Source organism: Plectropomus leopardus, chromosome 20 (assembly GCF_026936395.1).
Source record: "Plectropomus leopardus strain MGB_pleo_1.0 chromosome 20, ASM2693639v1, whole genome shotgun sequence".
NCBI lineage: Eukaryota > Metazoa > Chordata > Actinopteri > Perciformes > Serranidae > Plectropomus > Plectropomus leopardus.
The window spans coordinates 14,064,729-14,084,626 of NC_142195.1; the positions used below are offsets into that span (position 1 = coordinate 14,064,729).

The following is a 19,898-nucleotide window of genomic DNA, read 5'->3' on the forward strand; positions in this document are numbered from 1 at the left end:
ACGACATGATGTCAGTAAATCCCCCTTCATCTTTCACATTGTCCCTTTAAAGCAAGCACGCCCAAAGTCAAACACCATGGCCAATTGTGACCCAAGGAGCAATTTTAAACAGCCTGCACCATGTCTTTTAGAATATATGAAATGTGATCAGCCAAGTTAATAAAGCAGGATCACTTTGCATTTTTTACGTTGACCTCGTAATGTCCTTTAAGCATAACGTGTCTTCTGTGTAATACTTGAGGTCGTACAAAGTACACATCTACAGTAAGCTCAAACAGATAAAACATAGAGAAACTATTAAAAATGTTTCCATTGTCTTATCTCAACAAAGCACAATGATTGAGGAGAAGACATAGACATGATGTAACTGTTATAGCAAGACATTGTTAAGGCTGAGGAAGAGATGAGTCAAAGTGACCAAGAGACAGTGATGTCTTTTACAGTATGTAGGAGGGTCATTTTATTTAGGAAGGATTCAAACAGCTTAAGATAAATTATTTCCAATAAAAATAATATATTGGTATAAAGGTGAGTTTCTCCACTTGCTAATGAAAAGAATAATTAAATCAGAAAAATCAGACTTTCTACAATCAGATTTTGTTATTCTTTACAGATTAAAAGTAAAAAAAAGTCCATAATCAATAAAATGTAAAAAAAAAACAAAAAAAAAAAACCCTCAATTTAGTCACAAAGCACCCAGATTCTTCCGCTTGACAGAGGAAAAATAATTATTAATTAGGAATGAGTGACTCACTTAATTAGTTCTTTCGTTAAGGAAATAAAGGGAGAGAAACTGGGAACGAAATGCGTGGTTGCGTTTTCCAATGTATGACCATGAAAATAACAGGAGGGGGCTGGAGGAGGGGAAGAGGAAAAAGAGAAAGGAAAAACATCCCTGGCTAATTTAAATACAGTCTTATTAGTCTAATGACCAGAGTCTGTGATCACTACTCATCACCATTAATGCCACGACTCTCCCCTGCTCTGATTGCCCAAGGCTTAGCTTTTTCCCCTTAGCCCACATTCGGCTGGGGAACCAACGCGTTTTCCCTTCCGCTACACATGAAATGTGACATGAGGACACTAATGTATGTGGAAAAGGGACGGAAAGCAGGGATGTGAGACACTCTGCACTCCTCCTTTCGCGGCTAATGATATGACGTGCTGCACGGAAACCAAAAACTCCTCTCCTTTTAAAAGCCATCAGCTCTGAGGCATGTTTCTATTAAGAACACTCCTAAATGTTATAATAGGTGGCCCTAACGAGCTTTGGCCTCGCTCTCCTATCCGCCTTCCTCAGCTACCATATTGGCCGCATGCTGATGCTTATCAAAATGATGAATGCAGCATTAAGTTCAAATGAGTTGGAAGATTGGGAAAGGGGGAAAAGTCGTGTTTACCACTGCATGATTTGGTTCTGTTTTCTGCTCCACATTGCACAAATACCGCTTATTATTTTAACCACATGTCTTCAGATATTGACAATCGTGTAATAAGGCTGTAATATACAGAAAACAGGCTACGTGACTGTACTGGGAAATTGAGGAAAAAAATCCTTTTAGTGAACGATGCACAGAGAAACAATGGTGATTAGCTTGAAAAAGGAAGATGCTTTGGAATACACGCATTCTCTAAATACAATGATTATTTTAGGTAAGATCAGCTTGTCAGATTTTACAGTGTACATCCAGTGGGCTGAATACTGTCCCCTCTTTGACCTTGCACACACTGACTTATCACCTGGGTTGTCTCTGATCATTATATGTCTTTCTCTGAAAACATCCCAGAGTGGTTTCAACAGGGCTGAATGCTTAGCCTTCTGTTATTGTAATCCTGTTTGTTTCATGGACACCAATTCACTGCTCTAATATCATGGAATGCATTTCTCTCACAATATTTTATTATAAGCAATTGCCTTGCCAACAGCTTTATAACCCTCATATAGCCAATATGAAAGGTGTTTTCAAGGGCAAAACCCCAATGAAAGAAAACCTTGGTCATTATTATAACAACAATTGAGGTCTGAAGTCATTTAAAGCCATGAAATAAAAGTCTCTTCCATGAATCCAAACATGTCACTTGTTCACATCTCAGAGCCACATGACAAAACAAAACAGGCCACCAAACGTTAGGTGAAAACATGAAAGTCACACGTCTAATGCCCCTGCATCACCAGGCGCGATCCCACTCTGCCAGACAAAGTGGCACAGCTGGCAGAGAAAAGAGCAAGCAGAAAGCCAGGCAGCGTGTTAAATGACCTAGGGATGTGAATAACCTTGGTGACTGGGGAAGGCCAGCACTAATTAACGCCGGGCGGCCATGTTGGCTGTCAGGGGGAATCGGCGCTGGGGCACAGTCCTTGGATTCTCCCCCATGGATGTCCTCGTCACTCCCCCTACCCCAATCAAGACCCCTGGGGAGGACTGTTCACCCCCTCTCACGCCAGCCTCGACCCCGTGCATGATAATGAGGAGCATGTTTGAGAGAGGAAGACTGACCTAAACCGTGTCAGTCAAATGCTAGCACTGCTAACACCACATCATCATTACTGTCACCTCACTTTACTACCACTCCGTCGATGATTCAGCGTTCTACTTTTGGAGAATTCACACCTTGAGAACCTGTACTGTGAGGCTGAAGCTACAATATTCATCAGTATCAAAATATATTTGCATGTTGAGTCAATTCAAAACAGTCTCATTGATGTTATAACACATAAAGAGTGGCTATGCTAATTTCTCCTCAGCATGGGTGTTGGAAGTGAGAATAGCACTTGCAGCCAAACATGTCTGTCAATCATTTATGGGATTCTGACATCCTGCCTTGAAAAATGTTGCCATACTATCACAGTATCAACCTCCTTTTGCACATGGTTTAGCATTCTTTCAATGCCAGAGCACTATGGAATTAATATTCATCGCTGGCAATTTATGGATTCATTTATCACCCACATCTTATTTGCTTCTCTTAATCGACCCTGGGGGTCTGACTATGGCCTTGGCTGGCCACCAGTGCTGGAGCTTTATTCCTCTTCACACAGGCCTAGTGTTAACGCCGCTGGCCAAGTTCACAGATTTGACTGACTGTGGACTTAATGCCGCTTGCCTTGTTTTCAGCACTTGTCCCTCCAGATTTGCCACCCTGGCTGCACAATTTCCTCCAATTCTAATTATTCATCAGCTCGTTATGCCTGTGCCTGGGCGCCTCCCCTAATTAGAGGCGACGCAGGGTTTGGTCCCAGGCTAGCCCCGAGTGAGGGAACCAGTTCAGAACCAGTCCGCGGCGTGCGCTCATGGAGGACTGGGTAACTGCCAGCCTCTCCAAGTGCACGGGGGAGAGGAAGGGCCTGTCTTGACAGTGTGATGTGACGTGCCTTCACACAGTCCCTCTTATACACACACACACACACACATGCACACTAATCATTCCGCTATGTCCTATATCTATTAGCATAACCTCTAGATATTTATAAGAAGCCTGGAACAAGGGAATTTTTTTGTCTCATTGGTGTTATGTTCTGCCACTGTAGTGTGAATTTTTTTGTTGATTTGTTATTATGCCGTGAAGCTGAGATGGTGGCGGGGCTGCTGAGAACAGTGTCAGTGGGCAGGTTAGAAGAGCGTGAAATATTAAATCATTGTTCCCTAATTAACATCAGGCCTTAGACAGAAAATAGCCTCTCGAGCTGAAAACAATTGAATTTTCCATTCTTATTAAAATGCACAACTCTGGAAGAAAGGAAACAAACAATGATCTCCTGTTCAGATAACTGCAAGATATACTCCCGTATCTGTCAATATCGATTGTTTATTTACACAAGGAACCATGGCAACCACATGTAACAGTCATTGCGAAAGAGACATTTTATGGTCCAGGAAGATTTCCTCAGGAGGTCCTACTTGGAGTTCCACAGAGGGGATGACTTTATGGCAGTATGTTAACATTATCCTACAGCTACTGAACCCCGAGACCTTTTCAGCTACAGCTGTTTTTATGCAGGCTCATAATGGCCCTTTGGGACAGCGTGTTTAACTTTTAGTAAAGAGGTTAGCAACTTAGATGGCTGGCAGCTGACTGTGCAGTTCATACAGCCTCTCCTTATTACTACACCATAACTTAAATTATTCATTCTCCCATGCAGATTGGTTCTCCTGAAGGCCATGTGCACAAAAGGCTTTCCTTAAAGGCCCAGACACACCAAACAAGAACTAGTGGCGATGAATGCCAACTGTTGCATCGCTTTGCGTCGCTTGTGTCTCGACCAAAAAAACTGCGCAAGAACACACTGCGCAGACTACAACTGACGGCCAACCAGCCCGTATGCTCTGTGCCTGTATGAGAGAAAATATCTCTTCATACCAGCAAACATCTGCATTCTTCATTCAAAAATGAAAACCATCTTGATGATAGTTAACCAGTTAGCACATTAACACCACAACCCAGTGTTGAAAGAACAAAGCATATCTACCTTGAACAATAACACAAATCATCAGGAAACATTTCTGCTTGATGGCTAAATAAAGCAGGGTGGGGGTGCCCTGTAGCTCACCTGGTAGAGCAAGTGCCCCATGCACAAATGGCTGTGTACCTGTTGGAGCAGTTGTGGGTTCAATTCCACCCTTGACCCTTTGCTGAAATGCCATCCCCTCTCTCTCCCCCTTCACTCTATGTGTCCTATCAAATACTGGGAAAATTTCCATAAAAATAATCTTTGAAAAAGAAAGAATGAAGGAAAACCGGGTTTCCTACATATTCATTTTTTTTTGGCCGGCCTCCACAATTAAAACATTTGCCACAAAAAAATATTTTTGGAGTATTCATTAGGATCCCTTTTGGACTATGTATAGCATTCGGTTATTTATAGCACACTGGGTCAGCAGAATATCAGGCACATTGAAAGTCAAATTTAGTTGTTCATTCTGCTGAATCTAAAAGTTTCCTTTAACAAAGTGATTTCATTCACTGACAGGCTCTGCCATTTCTTACGCATACTTAACATGCTGATTCAGTTAACAAAAAGCCAACATATGGTGAAGAAGGCCAACGGTGCAGGACACTTCACAGCGTCTGGGGCAACAGATACTCTCAGAGAAATATTGACCAAGGGTCTTTGTGTTAGGGCCTTAAAACATTTCACCACCATGGCTGAACTGACGCTTAAACCATAATTATATTTAAAATATATTAAGAGGATCATTATTAGAAATATTAAGATGTTTCAAAATACTTGAAATAGAATTAATCACAGCAGTTGAACGGGTATTTTCTGGTGGCCTCAGGTTTTGTGTGGTCACATTTCTGTGTGTGTGTTTGCACATTAGCAGATCTGCTACCACTGTTAACTCTGATTCGCCATCTTTTTCTCACCTTTTCCTTCTCCCTCTTTTCCTCCCTCATCCTGTCAGCCCACTCTGGCCTGGAGTGAGAGATGTTAGGGCCGGACTGAATAGACAAATCTGCTCAGGACACAGTAAGCACAGGCATGTGCTCATGGTTACGAAAATGTACATGACACACGCCGCCATACAGTGATTTAAGTACATTTACATGTATTTACCAAACACACTTACACACAAACACAGGCCTCACACATATATGCACACAGCAGTGCTAATTAAAGCCCTCAGTGTGAGCGGAGAAATATGTAATCCTGACATTTAGTCAAGGGAGATTTGGGGAGACGAGTAGAAATTCTAGCGCTCGACTTGAGCTGGGCCTTGGGCAAGCTGGCAGACAAAAGGACAGCGGCAGGCAGAGAGGCTGGGATAGGGAGCGGCGGAAAGGTCATCTCCGTGAAAAGGCTAACGTGTCAGTGCTTTTGTTCCTGGCCCTCGGAACATATGTTTGGCCCTCCTCCACGGCTGCCCCTGCTATCAGGATGAAATCTAACCCCCAGCCCCCAAACGCAAGAACGGAACACACTTATACAGACAGACAGAGAGACTGACACACACACACACACACACACACAAAAACCACAGTGGACAGTGGTTGTATTACTTTAGCACAGTTGTTTAGGATAAATGGATAAAAGCTGAGTTGAAGGTGTTGCCTTACCACTCTCAGTACTGGAAAGCAACACCAATCAGTAACACCTGTCTGCTTCTGTGCTCCAAAATCAAGATAAGAGGTGACAAAAGAGAAGAAATGAACAAGTGTCTTAGAGACTAATAGACGTATCTCATCCATTAAAGCATTCAGACGAAAGATTTCAGTGTGGTAACAGGACAGAACATTTTTTGAATTGTTTAGAATCATTTGATATTTTGCTTTCATTCTCCTGCTGAGAATTTAATGAAAAGATTGATACCACTCCATGAAAAATAAAGCTGCAGTTAGCAGCTGGTAAGCTTAATTTCGTACAAAGACTGGAGCATGAGAAAAGAGTTAGTCCAGCTTGTTCTCACTCCTAACACGTCAAACACCGCCTTTTGCAGCGGTATGATATGCACCAGGCAACAACCCAACTAGTCAAATACCACTGCTGATGTCGGCAGGGTGTCAGCATCAGATACACAAATACACAAAGACATCCTTTGCGGCCATATGAAACATACCACCTGGCAGCATTTTGTCACAGCACTGGCAATTACCGTATTTAATTCCAGTGTGAGGGAGAGGTAATTGATTGGTCAAACAAACTCTGGACTTTCACCCTAGAGCCTGCTATTTGTTTCCTGGGTGAAACCAAAGTCAGTTATTTTAACAACCACATAGTGTGCTATGTGTAGCATGCTACAGTATCGACTTGAGTCACATGATGTTACATGACATTAGTAACAACCATAGTTATTTAAAGCCAAGCCATGATGTTTATCTCTAAACCTTAGTTTACGGAAGTAAACCTACAAATGTTCAGTGTTTCCGGTACGTTGTAAATTTATCTTTAAAAACACTGTATGCATGTAACAAGTGTAAATTGATATGTCGTTCCAGAGCATCCAAAACTGATGCTGGAAGGGACATATTACGTCCTATTTGATGTGTCGGTCTACTGACAAAGCTGCGGTTAACAAGTTGAGATGAGAAGTTGTTGGCTAGTCAGGCCCTGTCTGAAGTTTTAAAGGTTTATTCACCTTTACCAAGAAACTGAGAACTAGTTTAAAAAATCAAATAGATAAAGGAGGTAAAGGTTAATAAAGGTTAATAGATAAAGGAGATAAAGGTTTTTTCCTAAACTCAGTAATTTAACCATACATACTTAAAATGTAAAAGACAAAAAAGTGTAAAATTCCCGTATGTAACCACAAGGGGAGCTATGTGCACTACACCCTGCTGTTTCTGCCTGTTTCCAGTCTCCAGGCTGAGCCAAGCTATTGGTCTCGGCACTGCAGCCAAAAAATATATTTCCAAAAAATGTCAAACTATTTCTTTAAAACATGGAAATATATTGTATAAATCTCTTTATAATCTGCTTCCAGAAAACTCAAGTGTGTATCTGCTATTTTATAGTGCAGTTTGCTGTCTACAGAATATGATCATTGGACACTGATTTGTCCTGAACATGAAGTCACAAATTTCAGACCAGCGCTATCAATTGGAAGAAGTCAAACAGGAATGTTATTCTCTCAGGAAAGAATCAGGAACAAAGACATGTTCAGTAGCAAGTCCAATATGGCTGCATCTGCTTTCTGTCCGATACTGATCAGAGGGTTTGTCTCTGTCTTGGATGCTTGAGGATATGTTTCTATATACATGTATGCAATCCATGACATACAGTGCACGGTAAAATGTATAAAGAACATAGTTTCATCTGCTGACTTGTATACGTGAGTATGACATAACTTGATAAAAACAACCAGCAGTATAGTGAGTCCTGCTTTTCAGATTACTTACAGGCTCCTGGACCAGTACTGTAAATGTCCCATTGTGTATGATTACTTTGATGAAAGATTACTCACTTCCAGTAGGAGAAGTGACGCATTTCCATTCATCTAAAAATGCTTTCAGTTGTTAATAACACTGCATAAACAATTTAGGCCAGGTCTTTGTCGAAAAGTGTGAAATGTGAATTCCATCTCCCCTTCTATGTCTCACTGCTTTATGGACTGCTTTCATCACCTCCCTCTTCCTCCCACTCCCAATGTCCATCAATCTCTGCTGCAGGGTTTCCTCACAACAAAGCTATTCAGCATGGACCAAGAACTCTCCAAGTACAGTCCAATTCTTCCTCTGAGGTACAGCAAGTTTTAAAACAAGAGAAAAAAATAATTTTCAGCAAAGGCTAAATTCTTTCTCCAAGGGGCTTTAAAAAATGTGTTTTTTTGAAACACCTATTACATCCGTAGTTTTACACATTGCACAAGTGAAAATATACTATAAACATGTCAAATGTAATGAATCCTGTTCTTCAGTACCTGGATCATGGTGTTATGGTGTGCTGATTAAATAGTGTCGATTCAATGTACGATTATTGGCAATTATGCAAACCATTTAGATGGGCCAAATGGGATCTAAAAATGAAAAAAATATCATAACAAGGAAGCTATTCTGAAAGCACAGGTCTGAACGAAGTTGAGCTACAGTAAAGCTACCTTTACTGAGCATAGTTAAACTGTAGCAATGTAAAGGTACTTAGAAAAAGAAGTTCAAGCTACTTTGTAAAAAATGATCGATTGACAATGTCCATGTGGTTATAACAAAATATATCACAAAAAAGGGACATGCCAGCAAACTGCCACTTAATTGAGTTTATTGCAAAAAATGTCAAAATTTCAATGTCAAATGTCAAAAAACAAAAAATCAATAAATAAAATACCCCACTATTTATATAAAAAATGCAAAAAGGTATGTAAAGGTACTGTCGGAGGTCACTCTCATTAGTGAGAGCTGCTGTCACCTCAAGATTGTAAACAGTCACTAGATTATCCGCTGCTCAACTCCTATCTCTAGTCCTGCCCTCCTGCCTCACTGCTCGCATCTTTGTCATGTTGCCCCTTCACACCAATTGCATGTGCCAAGCATGATGACCTACATTTGCATAAAGTCTCTGTTGGCAGATTGGATTGGTCAACATCGCCTGGTGGTCAACAAACGAACATGTCAGAAGAGATCATAGAGGAGCATTAATGGTAAGATGTGACTACAGACAGGACAGCCGTTCATTCTTCGATGTGCTGCTTCTATGTGTGTGTGTGTGTGTGTGTGTGTGTGTGTGTGTGTGTGTGTGTGTGTACGTTTCCATTTTGCGTGCCTAAGACCTCGCCTTTGGTGCCATCTGGGTCCTTTTCCTCACAAATCGGGAAAATCAAAGTGCTGAGAGGAAAACAACACTGGAAAAGGCATAAATAAATAAATGATGGCGTGGGGACGGAGTGCAAATGGCAGCCTGAGATGCTAACGGGAAGAGGAGAAGAGAGAAAGAAAGTGATTAGGCAACAGGAGCGCTGGTGATAGGCCTCTCTTCACAGTCTCTGTGGACCCTGGAGATGAGCCTGAGAGGGGGTAGACAGCCGACATGGCAACCTCTCAGCCCACATCAGACTGTCGCCGACTGTGATGCCCACCCAAGAGACCACAGTATGCTCTCTATGAGAGGGAACAAACTCATAAAAGCTATTATTGCGCAGATGGTTTGTGCTCTTTTCGACTCAAAAGCTGTCAGTGACAGAGCTCAACATTTGGTAGCAACTGCGGAGAAAATGGAGAAAAGGGGGGAAATCTGGGGAATGAGAGAATGTTCACATCTATTCAGGCTCATCTTGACCTTATCTTGTCACACCACTGTCAGAGTGTGTGTGTGTGTGTGTGTGTGTTCATTTGTTTGCAGCTCTGTGTCCATATAAAGAGTTGAGTATGGTGCTTTAAGTGACCAAGGGTGTGTGCATGTAATCCTTGGGCACTAATTCTCAGGACACGCTGCTGCCTCAGTGCTGTATGCTGACCAAAGGAGCTGTCTCACAATCAGGGCGTGAAATGCTAAAGAGCTTCCAGCCAACGCGCCTGCATGGTGTTTTCTCCCCACAACTGTTCATTTGACATTTAGTAAATCATTACTGCAGCCATGCCCTCAGGGAATACTCACACACACACTGTGTAAAATTCACACACACATACACACACACACACACACGCACACACACAACCTTGATGATAACTGTTTATTAACAAGTTAGGTGACCTGATTTCATCCCATTGCCAAAATTATGACACATTCATGCAGAGGTGTGTGGTTAAAACCTCTGAGCATGCTGTCTTTTTATAAATCTGATTGGTAAAACCTATGTGTGTGTGTGTGTGTGTGTGTGTGTGTGTGTGTGTGTGTGTGTGTGTGAAAAATGTAATAAAAAGGAAAAGAAAAAGATAATTATTTGCTTCATTTTCTGATGATTTCGTGCTATATTTATCTGATATTAAAACATTTCTTCCAAAGGCAATAGCGATCATGGTGGATTTTTCTAAAATACTGGGTTATAAGATGAATAATGAAATGATATATATTAATAAAAGACTTTACAGTATCCCAGAAAACTTTAAGGATTTTAAATGGCAAAAAATGATAAAATACTTAGGTTGCTATATAAGATATGAAAAAAACACTCAACTTTACACTTTTTTTTCTCTCTACGTGATTAATTAAAAAGTAGTATTAATGAATGGTTAGACCTTCCCGTAAACCTAATAGGAGGGATAATCTGTTCAAAATGATATGGTTGCCTAAATTTCTATTTATCTTTTAAAGTATACCAAAAACACTAAATTAAGATTATAAACTATAATACCCTTAAAAGTAAAACTACACTAAATTTATAAAATTTCTGTTAATGGCTGGCCACATACCAGCCATGCAAGTTTAAAAATTCCATAAAAGTGTTAAAAAGAAGATGTCAAGTAACATTAGAGTGTCTGTTGTCGTGCACGTGGTGTCTGGGCCTGTGTGGACAGGCAGGCTTTGTCAGGCTTTCGCACATTGTGGACGTGTGCTAAACTTCCTTCTAGCTCTCTAATCATTGCTGGGCAGTGGGGGGATGAAAGATGATAAAAAACCTAAGTGATATAATGGCCACACATCTGTCTGCTCGCCTCTTATCTCCTTCCCATCCACACGCTGTCAACAGTTGATGGACAGTTGACGGCTAGGGAACATTTTGAGAGATTGACAGGTGACCAAGAGAAATGACTCACATTTTAGATGCCTATTTGAATCTCCAGTGACATTGAAGTATACAGGATTAGAATATGCACAGGGTGCATGCATACACTCTCCATATATGCCCCAGACTTTTTTCATAAGGTTGGCAAAATGGGGTCACTGAAAATCTTGGGGTGACACATCAAAACCAAAAGCTATAACTGAATTTCAAGGATTCAGTTATGCTGTTGAAGTATATAGTTGGAAAATATGTCTATATGAAGAGCTAAGGAATTGCACACTGATGCCTATACTTTAGTTTCACATAATTATCTTATGTGCCAGCTCTTCTCTCCAAAATTTGTTCCCAAAATTTAGCTTAAATTTAGAACATTATTTAGCCCCCTTCGTGACAAGCTTTACCTACATCTGGTACCAATGTACTATTTTTTTAGTTTCACAAGACACCACTACATTCACACTAGGTAGAGTCCCACTCAGACTGTTTCCTTCACTACTCCAGTCAGTGCATTAGTCACATGATCGCAGCCTTCCTAAATACGTGGGTTGCAAAGACATTTCTGGCTCATGAGTACATTGGATATGTATGAATTTTAAAGTATTATTTTTAGTAGGAAAATGTACAAAGAGTGTATGAAAACAGCCCGAATAAATCACAAACCGTCTAGTAGTTACAGAGACATTTTACTAAAACAAGAACATCAATTCAATGGTGGCGCTGGATGAAAAGTCACAAGGTTACCCAAGTCATTCTCTAGGGACCCTAAATATCAGTACAAACTTTAATACCAATCCTTCCAATAGTTGCTGAAATATTTCAGTCTGGACCAAAGTGGTGGAATGAGCCACACTGCTAACTGAGTAATGTCCAACAGATGCTCAATATATCAAATATATATAATTTAGAGCCTATTTTTTAAACAATTTGATTGGTTTTGTTGTTTTAGATTTGCCTTCATATAAAAAATATAGATGTAATGTCCTAACAGCATCAGATTCTTCCTCTCATATCTTCTGTCTTATCATCCCCTAAAGTAGGCTCTACCCTCAATCTATCAGCAGCACTCTCTTGATTGCTGCAATACAGATCACCACCCTCTTACTTAATTAATGCAAATGGAGCAAGCGAGCATTGAGTTTTGCAAATAATCCTCTGCCTTTGTCTTTATATTTCTTTATAGAAGTGCTTTAAACCCATTGTCTGTGTGATTAGCTAATAAAGAGCTCCTAATGTCTTGTCTTGCACTAACGACGCACATCCTCCTTTTAATCCATAAGCTCTTAAGGCGGCCATAACTGTCTTATTCATGTCAGGCCAAGAATGAAACCAGTAAAGGGCACAAAAGCAGCCTTTATAGTCCATACACATTCACACACACTTAATATCAAGGAGTGAAGAGCAGAGAATTGAGTGTGTGTGGATACGAGCATTATCCACCATCAATTAAAGATGGAGATAGGAAGCAAGACATTTTAATGTTGGCCTTGAGAGGTTTGAGTGGGCAGAGACATGGAATCAATAACATAAGAAAACAACATATTCTCCTTGTGAGTATTTCATTTGAAGGGCATACTTTGGAAATATGAAAAGGCTTTGACACAGCATTTATTGAATGTGTCACTCTAAAGCTTTAAATAATACAAATATGAAAATGACCTCACTTTTCTCAAGCACACATACATTTTCTCTATGCTGGCTGTTTTTTGGCTTGCAGCAGTTGCAAGCTGTCCTCGAAGATGCGATGCGTTCAAACTCTCCCTAACACCTCGGCCTACCTTGACGCCAGCCCCAATGGACTGCCCTTACACCTCATCATCACTTTGACTCAGAGAAAAACCCTGAGAGGATGCCAGCAGAAGGCGAGCTGCCCACTGTCTTCTCAGTGACAGTGAACATGCTTATTATTTGTGGGTTTCCCCTCGGCCTGTCCAACACATAAGGCTATCTGGACCAGATAAAGGACGAAAAGAGAGCTGTGTCCGTGTTCCAGCCCCAGAGGCAGGACGCAGGAACACACTGAGGTGGGGACTCGAGAGGGGAGATGCTACGACTCACACGCGGTGGACCTACTGGGTTCACCCTCAGGGTGTGTATGAGTGTGTGTGGTTTGAGGAGTGGGAAAGGGGGTGTGTTTAGCCGTCTCCGCTGTGGTGGAAGTAACCTGGGATAGGGAACTGCATTAAAGGAGGGTAAAAAGGGAGGCGTCAGGGGTGGAGGAAGCGAGGAAATAGGAAGAAGAATAAAGGAGAGGGTCATTAAGATTATTGCTGTGGTATTGTGTGTACGGTCTTGAGGGGCGGGGGGTTCACAGTGCCTCAAGCCTTTGGTCATTTCCTGAACACAGACGAGAAATCAAATGTGGAGCAAGACACCACGGAGGATAGACAGCGGCTTATCTGAGCGTTTAGCGATGTGTCTTTGACATGTTATATTTTCATTACATTTTACCTTGAGGGCAGAGTGATGAGAAAATCCCTAAATCTATACTCGGCTTCATCCCAGAAGCTCTGCGTCAATGCAACCCTTCCTCCTCCTCCTTTTCATTTTGCTCTTTCTTGTCTTCATCCTCCTTGGGAGAAAACCAAGCATTCTCAACATAAATCAACACGGAAAGCAGAAATAATGATGATTCCAACTGTTAATTTAACTTATTTGTGCTAAGCAAAAGACGAAATTATTTCTTTGAGGTTGTATTCCCTTTGTTTGCTTGTACAAAAAGCAAAAATCCAAAGTTGAATTAATGCAATGACCACCTGACACCTCAATGTGAATAATTAAAATTATTGTAAACTGTGTTCAAACCCAGAGCTTAATTGGAACCAGCAGACGCTATCTACTGCAGCACACCATATTCACACAAAGCACTATTTACACTGGGTAAGTATTTAACAAACCATTTTTAATGCCGGGACTGGTTATCAAATATTAGATGTCTTATCAAGGGTAGCCAACATGGTGCCTGCAAGTGCCTGGTCATCCACAGGGAGCCAATAAGTCGCCTACAGGGCACGTTCTAAAAATAAGTGGGGACAAGCCGCCGTCCCTCGCATCTCTGTGGTCAAATCAGCCGACGCTATAGTCGACAGACTCGGCAAAGTTTGCAAAGAAGCCAAAGAAGGATACACGTGTGACAATGGCTGATTTTCAAAATAAGGTGTTAAGTAAGAGTATATTATGCCAGGGCTGGGGGACAAAAAGAAGGGCCTTCACAAGGACATCCCTCCAGGAAAATTCTAAAACTCCTCGATTGCTAGTCGTTCCCAACTATTGCATTGGCATTTGTGGTTTTGCCTGAGATATTTCAAGAAATTTTGGAGCCTGCACAGCTGTTGACTCTTTATCTCATTATTTGCTCAAACCTCCCACACCTGTTTACACAAAAGAATAGATGAGACTGCAAGGTAAGGAACTGATACAAAGGGTTGTTCTGATACTTGTAGACCGTTTCCAGATGCAGCATCTGTGATCCTTCCTCTTAGCCAATCAGAAGTTCAGCTTCCGCCTCAAGTTTTGAGTTAACAGTTGACTTCCTGTCTGGGGATAGATGGCTGTATATGTTGCATGCCTTTCTCACATTATGGCTATGTGTGCATGTGTTCATGTGATCCACGTTTTTATGATTGCATTCATGTCAGCCTGTACTCTACTATGCCTTTTAGTGGGTGCACAACTGTGTGGCATGCAGGACTGAAAACCTGTGTGGTATATTCAGTGTTACAATGCCACAGCAGGTTGTAAACTAAACACTGCAGGTTTTGACACACTCCATGCTGTGCTGCGATAGTCCTTCTTGTTACATTTCATAAGGTCAGGAGTTCACAGTCCATCCATCAATGTCCACAGAGGGCTGATGGATATTTTTAGAAAGTCTGAATGGAAGAGAAAGAGAAAGAGAAAGAGGAGGAGAGGAGAGGAGAGGAGAGGAGAGGAGAGGAGAAGAAGTAGGTCTGTTGTCAGCAAACAGGCAGATTTATTATTTGATCGCTCCCTGGTCACCCAGATCTGGTTTCTGCAAGCCTCACTGTTGCCTTTTCTTCCATCTGTGTCCCACTTCGGGGGTTACAAACCACTGTTCCCTGTGGTCAGACAAGCATAATTTCCACCTCCAGCTCGGTTGTTAATGACCTCACACATGGACTTTCAAGAATAGCAGCCATTCACTGCAGAGTCAACCCACTGTTGATTACTTTGACTTCCATTGACTAAAAATCAGCATTCAATCAGCATCCTCAGTGCCTAAGGATGAGGTGATCCATCAACAAGAATGAAATTGTCCATAGGTCGGAATTCACGAAAATATCTTTTTAGCTTTCAGTCAACCTTCCACACGAATGCTGAGAAAAAAAAGCCGCCCTGCATAAAACCATGCACAACAGTAAAACGCAGTATTTTAAGGGGATTAAATTCAAGCATCAAATTTTCTTTAACAATCAAATAAGAAAAAAATGTTAAAAAAGCCCCTAATCCTGTCCAGAGCACAGATTTGGAAAGTTATATTTAGGAAAAATAGCATTAAACATTTTTCATGTGCAATCCCTTTTTTATAAGATTTCCTCTGATCTACTCAAAATAATCCATCATAATTTGAAGAGTACAGGTTTGCTGCATTAATTTCCAAAATGAAATGAAATAAAGATGGGATAGGAGAAGGGACTGAACTAGTAAGAGCCATTTTCCCCCCTAAAAACTGACATAATCAGTTGAAAAGACTCTTGCAAAATGGGTACGCAACATGACACCCTGACAAATGTATAATGTATCACCATATGTTTAAAGCACTTCGATTTTGTGCAGTGTATCCGTTGTTTTCAGCTGTTCGTGTTTTTTGTATACATATCAATTTACTTTAAGGTAGTATATTTTCACTATTGTTTTGCCAATAGTGAAGTCAATATATGCACTAACCGAGGGGAATAAAGCACCTAAACACAACAAATGGAAAGAGCCCTGTGCAGAACTACACTGTAAAATCTGACAAGTTGATCTCATTTAAAATAATCTTTGAAACTGGCTGCCTTGAAAAAGAAAAAGAAATATAACTATAAATCTTAATTTATGTTTATTTCATATCTCATTGTTAAGTTTACTTAAAATTTAGCTACATGTACATAATTTTGTTAAATCATTGTAATTTAAAAATGACAATTGAAATCACCTTGTTCTGTCTAAGTTTCAGCAACTTCACTAATAATAAAATAGGATTAATAGTTATATTTACTCACATTTTTTAAAAGCAATTGGTTTCCTACATTTTTTTAAGCAAAATCAACTTGTCAGATTTTACAGTGTGTGTTGAAGTGAAGCTGGGAAATAGACTCTTTTTCCAGGTCGTCCACCAGCTCTCTGGAGATGGAAACCTCCGTGATATACATATGATTAAGCCTCCGTAACTCGTGCCAGAATCCCATGCATGCAGCCACACATTCTTGCAGACAAGCACGAGCATTAGCCAAAACATAAATACAGAAAGTAAGACATGCAAGTGCATGTGCATTCATATGCATACGAACGGACTCACAGAGAGCAAGAGAGAGAGGCTAAGGAGAGGAAGGCACACCATCCCTGTATTAATTTTTCATAACATCATGCTCAATACAAAATGCAATAAGTGTTTCTTGTAAGACGACTCCCGGGCACTTATAGCACTTGAGCATGCGGCAAGGTTCTCCTCAGAGGTCCAGCCTGTGTGTTTGTCTGACTTACTTTGTCTCTGGAAGGATGACATCTGATGCTGAAGACACCCAGGGGCTGGAGGAGAGGAAGGGAGAGATCCTGTATACAAACACATGAGAGAAAAGAAGAGAGTAAAGTAGAGTCCCTGTGAGCATCCTAATCCTTCAGCAGCAGATTCCCAGCACTGAGGAGGAACAGTGTTAATCTTTCTGTCCAGTACCATGATACACAAATAAACTTTTCATTGTTCACGAGGCCTTCTTAATTTTAAGGGGTGAAAGAAAACTTTAAAAATATATATCCACAGTAGGCCGATATCTCAACATTTCATCTATTTCTGAGAGGAAAATGAAATGGAATTAGAATTTTTAAAGTTTGGATTATTATTTACGAAAATAGTTTTTTGTTTTGTTTTTTTTAAAAAAATCTCACAGGATAATGGTAGTGAGGAGCTGAACACAAGATATTTATATATATATTTGCTTTAGAAAAGCAAACAGTTAAAACAACCAATGGCCAAGTGTCAGGGAGAAGCCTATAATGTATGTTTGTTTATAATTGGTATTGGTATAAATTGAAAAAAATACATAATGAAGACAGAGAATCATATAAAAAGTTCCTAAAATTGCAGGAAAACCCATCTCTGATGCAATATTCACATGAAATGATCTACTCAAAATTCATACAATTCATTTTACTCAGACTTCCTGCAGTTGCTGTGTTGACTGTGTGGGTTGAGTGTACAGTTTTCAATTGTTCTGTACTGTCATTGTTATGCATTAAATATAATGTGAAATATCCATAAAAATGGTCAGGAGTCATCAGTTTACTCATTGGGAAAAACTGCATTAGGGGAGTGTCAGGAATTACTGCATGCATCACAACCTTCATGTTGTACACAACTTTATTTGCACTTGGTAAAATATGGTAAAATTACATATGGTAAAATATCAACGTAAGAAACAACCAAATATGCTGATTTGTCCACACTGTTGGAATATGTCAATTTAATGTAAAAAGGTTCCTATCCTCTCAAGTTGATTCCTGTTTTTTTAACACCAGAGTGCAACATTTCTCTCCCAACTTACCAATTTCTCTCAGCAATTAGCTCTCTGGCTAATTGGTATTAGTGCAATGGAATAACAGCAACCTCAGGATTCGCACGAGTCAGCTGTATGTTTGGGAAGGCCTTGAGAGAAAAAGGACATTGACATGCAAATGATTGTCTTGAACTTTATTGAGCGGGTACATTTAAGTTAATTTGCCGTTGGGAGTGGCTAATGGAAGTAGGCTCCTCCAGTAACTCTTAAGGAGTCAATCCACCTGATTTAGAGGAAGCCAGCACATAGATCTCTTGATTGACAGAGCTGTTACTCTGTGTGACATAACTGACGGACAGGGAGGGAGAGGGAGTGAGGGAGGGGGTTTTGGGAGGTCCAGCAGTGCTCTTCTAGTTCCTGCATCATATCAAGACACTCTCATGTACAGATGTTTGGCTTATTCTGGTGGGAGAAGCAGTCAAGTATTGTTTTAAAGCCTTCAGGGTGAATCATAAATGTTGCACGGGGAACCTCATGTAAAATGCAGTACATACGCCCCCTGAGCTAAAACAGAGCGCTGATGGACCTCTGGGAATGAAGCATGTTAGTGTAGCATCATGCTACGATTACAATCATAACAAGAAAGGGGCTTCATGGGGATGACATTAGATATACAGGAATTTAGTTAACCCTGGTGTTCAGAGTTCATTACAGTGAGCCCAGATCTGAAGACCTCAACTCTGAATATGCAAACAGCATTATGGAAGTTAACAGCAGATTAGATTTGTTTTTGAAAATGGGGGGCATTTGGAGCTACTGTGGGCAACAGGATCACTTTAGGTAAATTGTAACACAATATGACTGTTGCTATGCAAGATAGTGTGCTAAGAAGTATGACTGAAAAAGTCCTTAGCTTGCTCTCTTGAAGGCCCTGACACATCAAGCCATAAGTCAATAGCCCTTTTTACACAGAGATTGCACTATAGGGCCCCTCCTTTATGCCACCTTCACATTTTTACCTAGAACCATACAAGAACTGCATCACGCCGCTCCAGTGTGTGATTATAGAGAGCATGCCAGCATTGCGGAATCAAAAAAAGGCATGACGTTTCACACAACAGAGTCAGCCTCTGGTGTCATATATAACATGTGTGTCAGCAGCCCTTTCTAAACAATAACAAGGGCGTTAAATAGAAATAACAATCAGTGACAGCCCCTGTTATAAACTGGCTGATGTCATCGTCTGCTCCAAGGGAAGAAGCACCCAAAAGTCATTGTTTTCCCAATTTGCGAACATTTACGGCCACTGTACTTCTTTGCCGCTGACTGCTGGTAGCTGCTTTTTGAATCTCACACGGTGGGTCGCACACAAAACACGCCATCAAAACGTCACACTCATCCCACCCATGATCCCATCCTGCTGGCTGTCCCTTTACATACATTGCAATTTGTCACTGTTACTATCTTCAATGCCGCCTCAAAGTGGAGACAACTCTGTCACCTTCATTTGTGCCTTTTTATATAGAAGTCAGCTCTTCTTGGGGTTTTTTTCAGCTGATTCAGCATTTTTAATTGCTGCTGAAGCCCATATGTGAGTGAAATAACTCTGATTGGCAGATCAGCACAGGGGACAAGAATAAAAACCAAAGTGTGAAATGTAAACAAATGGCTGGGGTCAAGAGGGCGTGAGATCAAAACAAACTTGTTATACAATTATTATGTTTTGTCCATTGAGCTCAGAAATGGTCAATAATTGTTTGTGTTATTCTCTGACACATTTTATCATCTGTTCTGTCAACATGGGATTCTGTTTTTAATGTGGTAACTGGCTAACTGGTGTCTTGAATCTTTCGTCTTTTTGAGTGACAAATACAGACTACCACTACCTGCTGCTATGGAGAGTTAATTCCTCTCATGCAGGTAGAGATCATACATGCTAGTAGGCTGCTGGTTGTAACTCTTTACAGTATGTTCATGTGCAGCTTTTTGGCTGAGAAACAGGCAGCATGAGGCAACACAAAAGCTGGCCTTGGTCACCACTCTGATGTCAGTTTGGTGCATCTTGTGTGACTCTACAAGTGTCTATCTTTAG

At 40.7% G+C, this 19,898-nt stretch overlaps 1 long non-coding RNA gene across 3 annotated transcripts in view; it reads right to left on the reverse strand.

The window, feature by feature from the left end:
* The window catches only part of LOC148186193 (uncharacterized), a 201,014-nt gene that overhangs the window by 68,707 nt on the left and 112,409 nt on the right, over positions 1-19,898 (reverse strand). For all 3 annotated transcript variants that reach the window (XR_015775188.1, XR_015775190.1, XR_015775189.1), the window contains exon 5: positions 16,797-16,865. This is a non-coding gene — a long non-coding RNA (uncharacterized LOC148186193). The remainder of the gene's footprint in view (positions 1-16,796; positions 16,866-19,898) is intronic.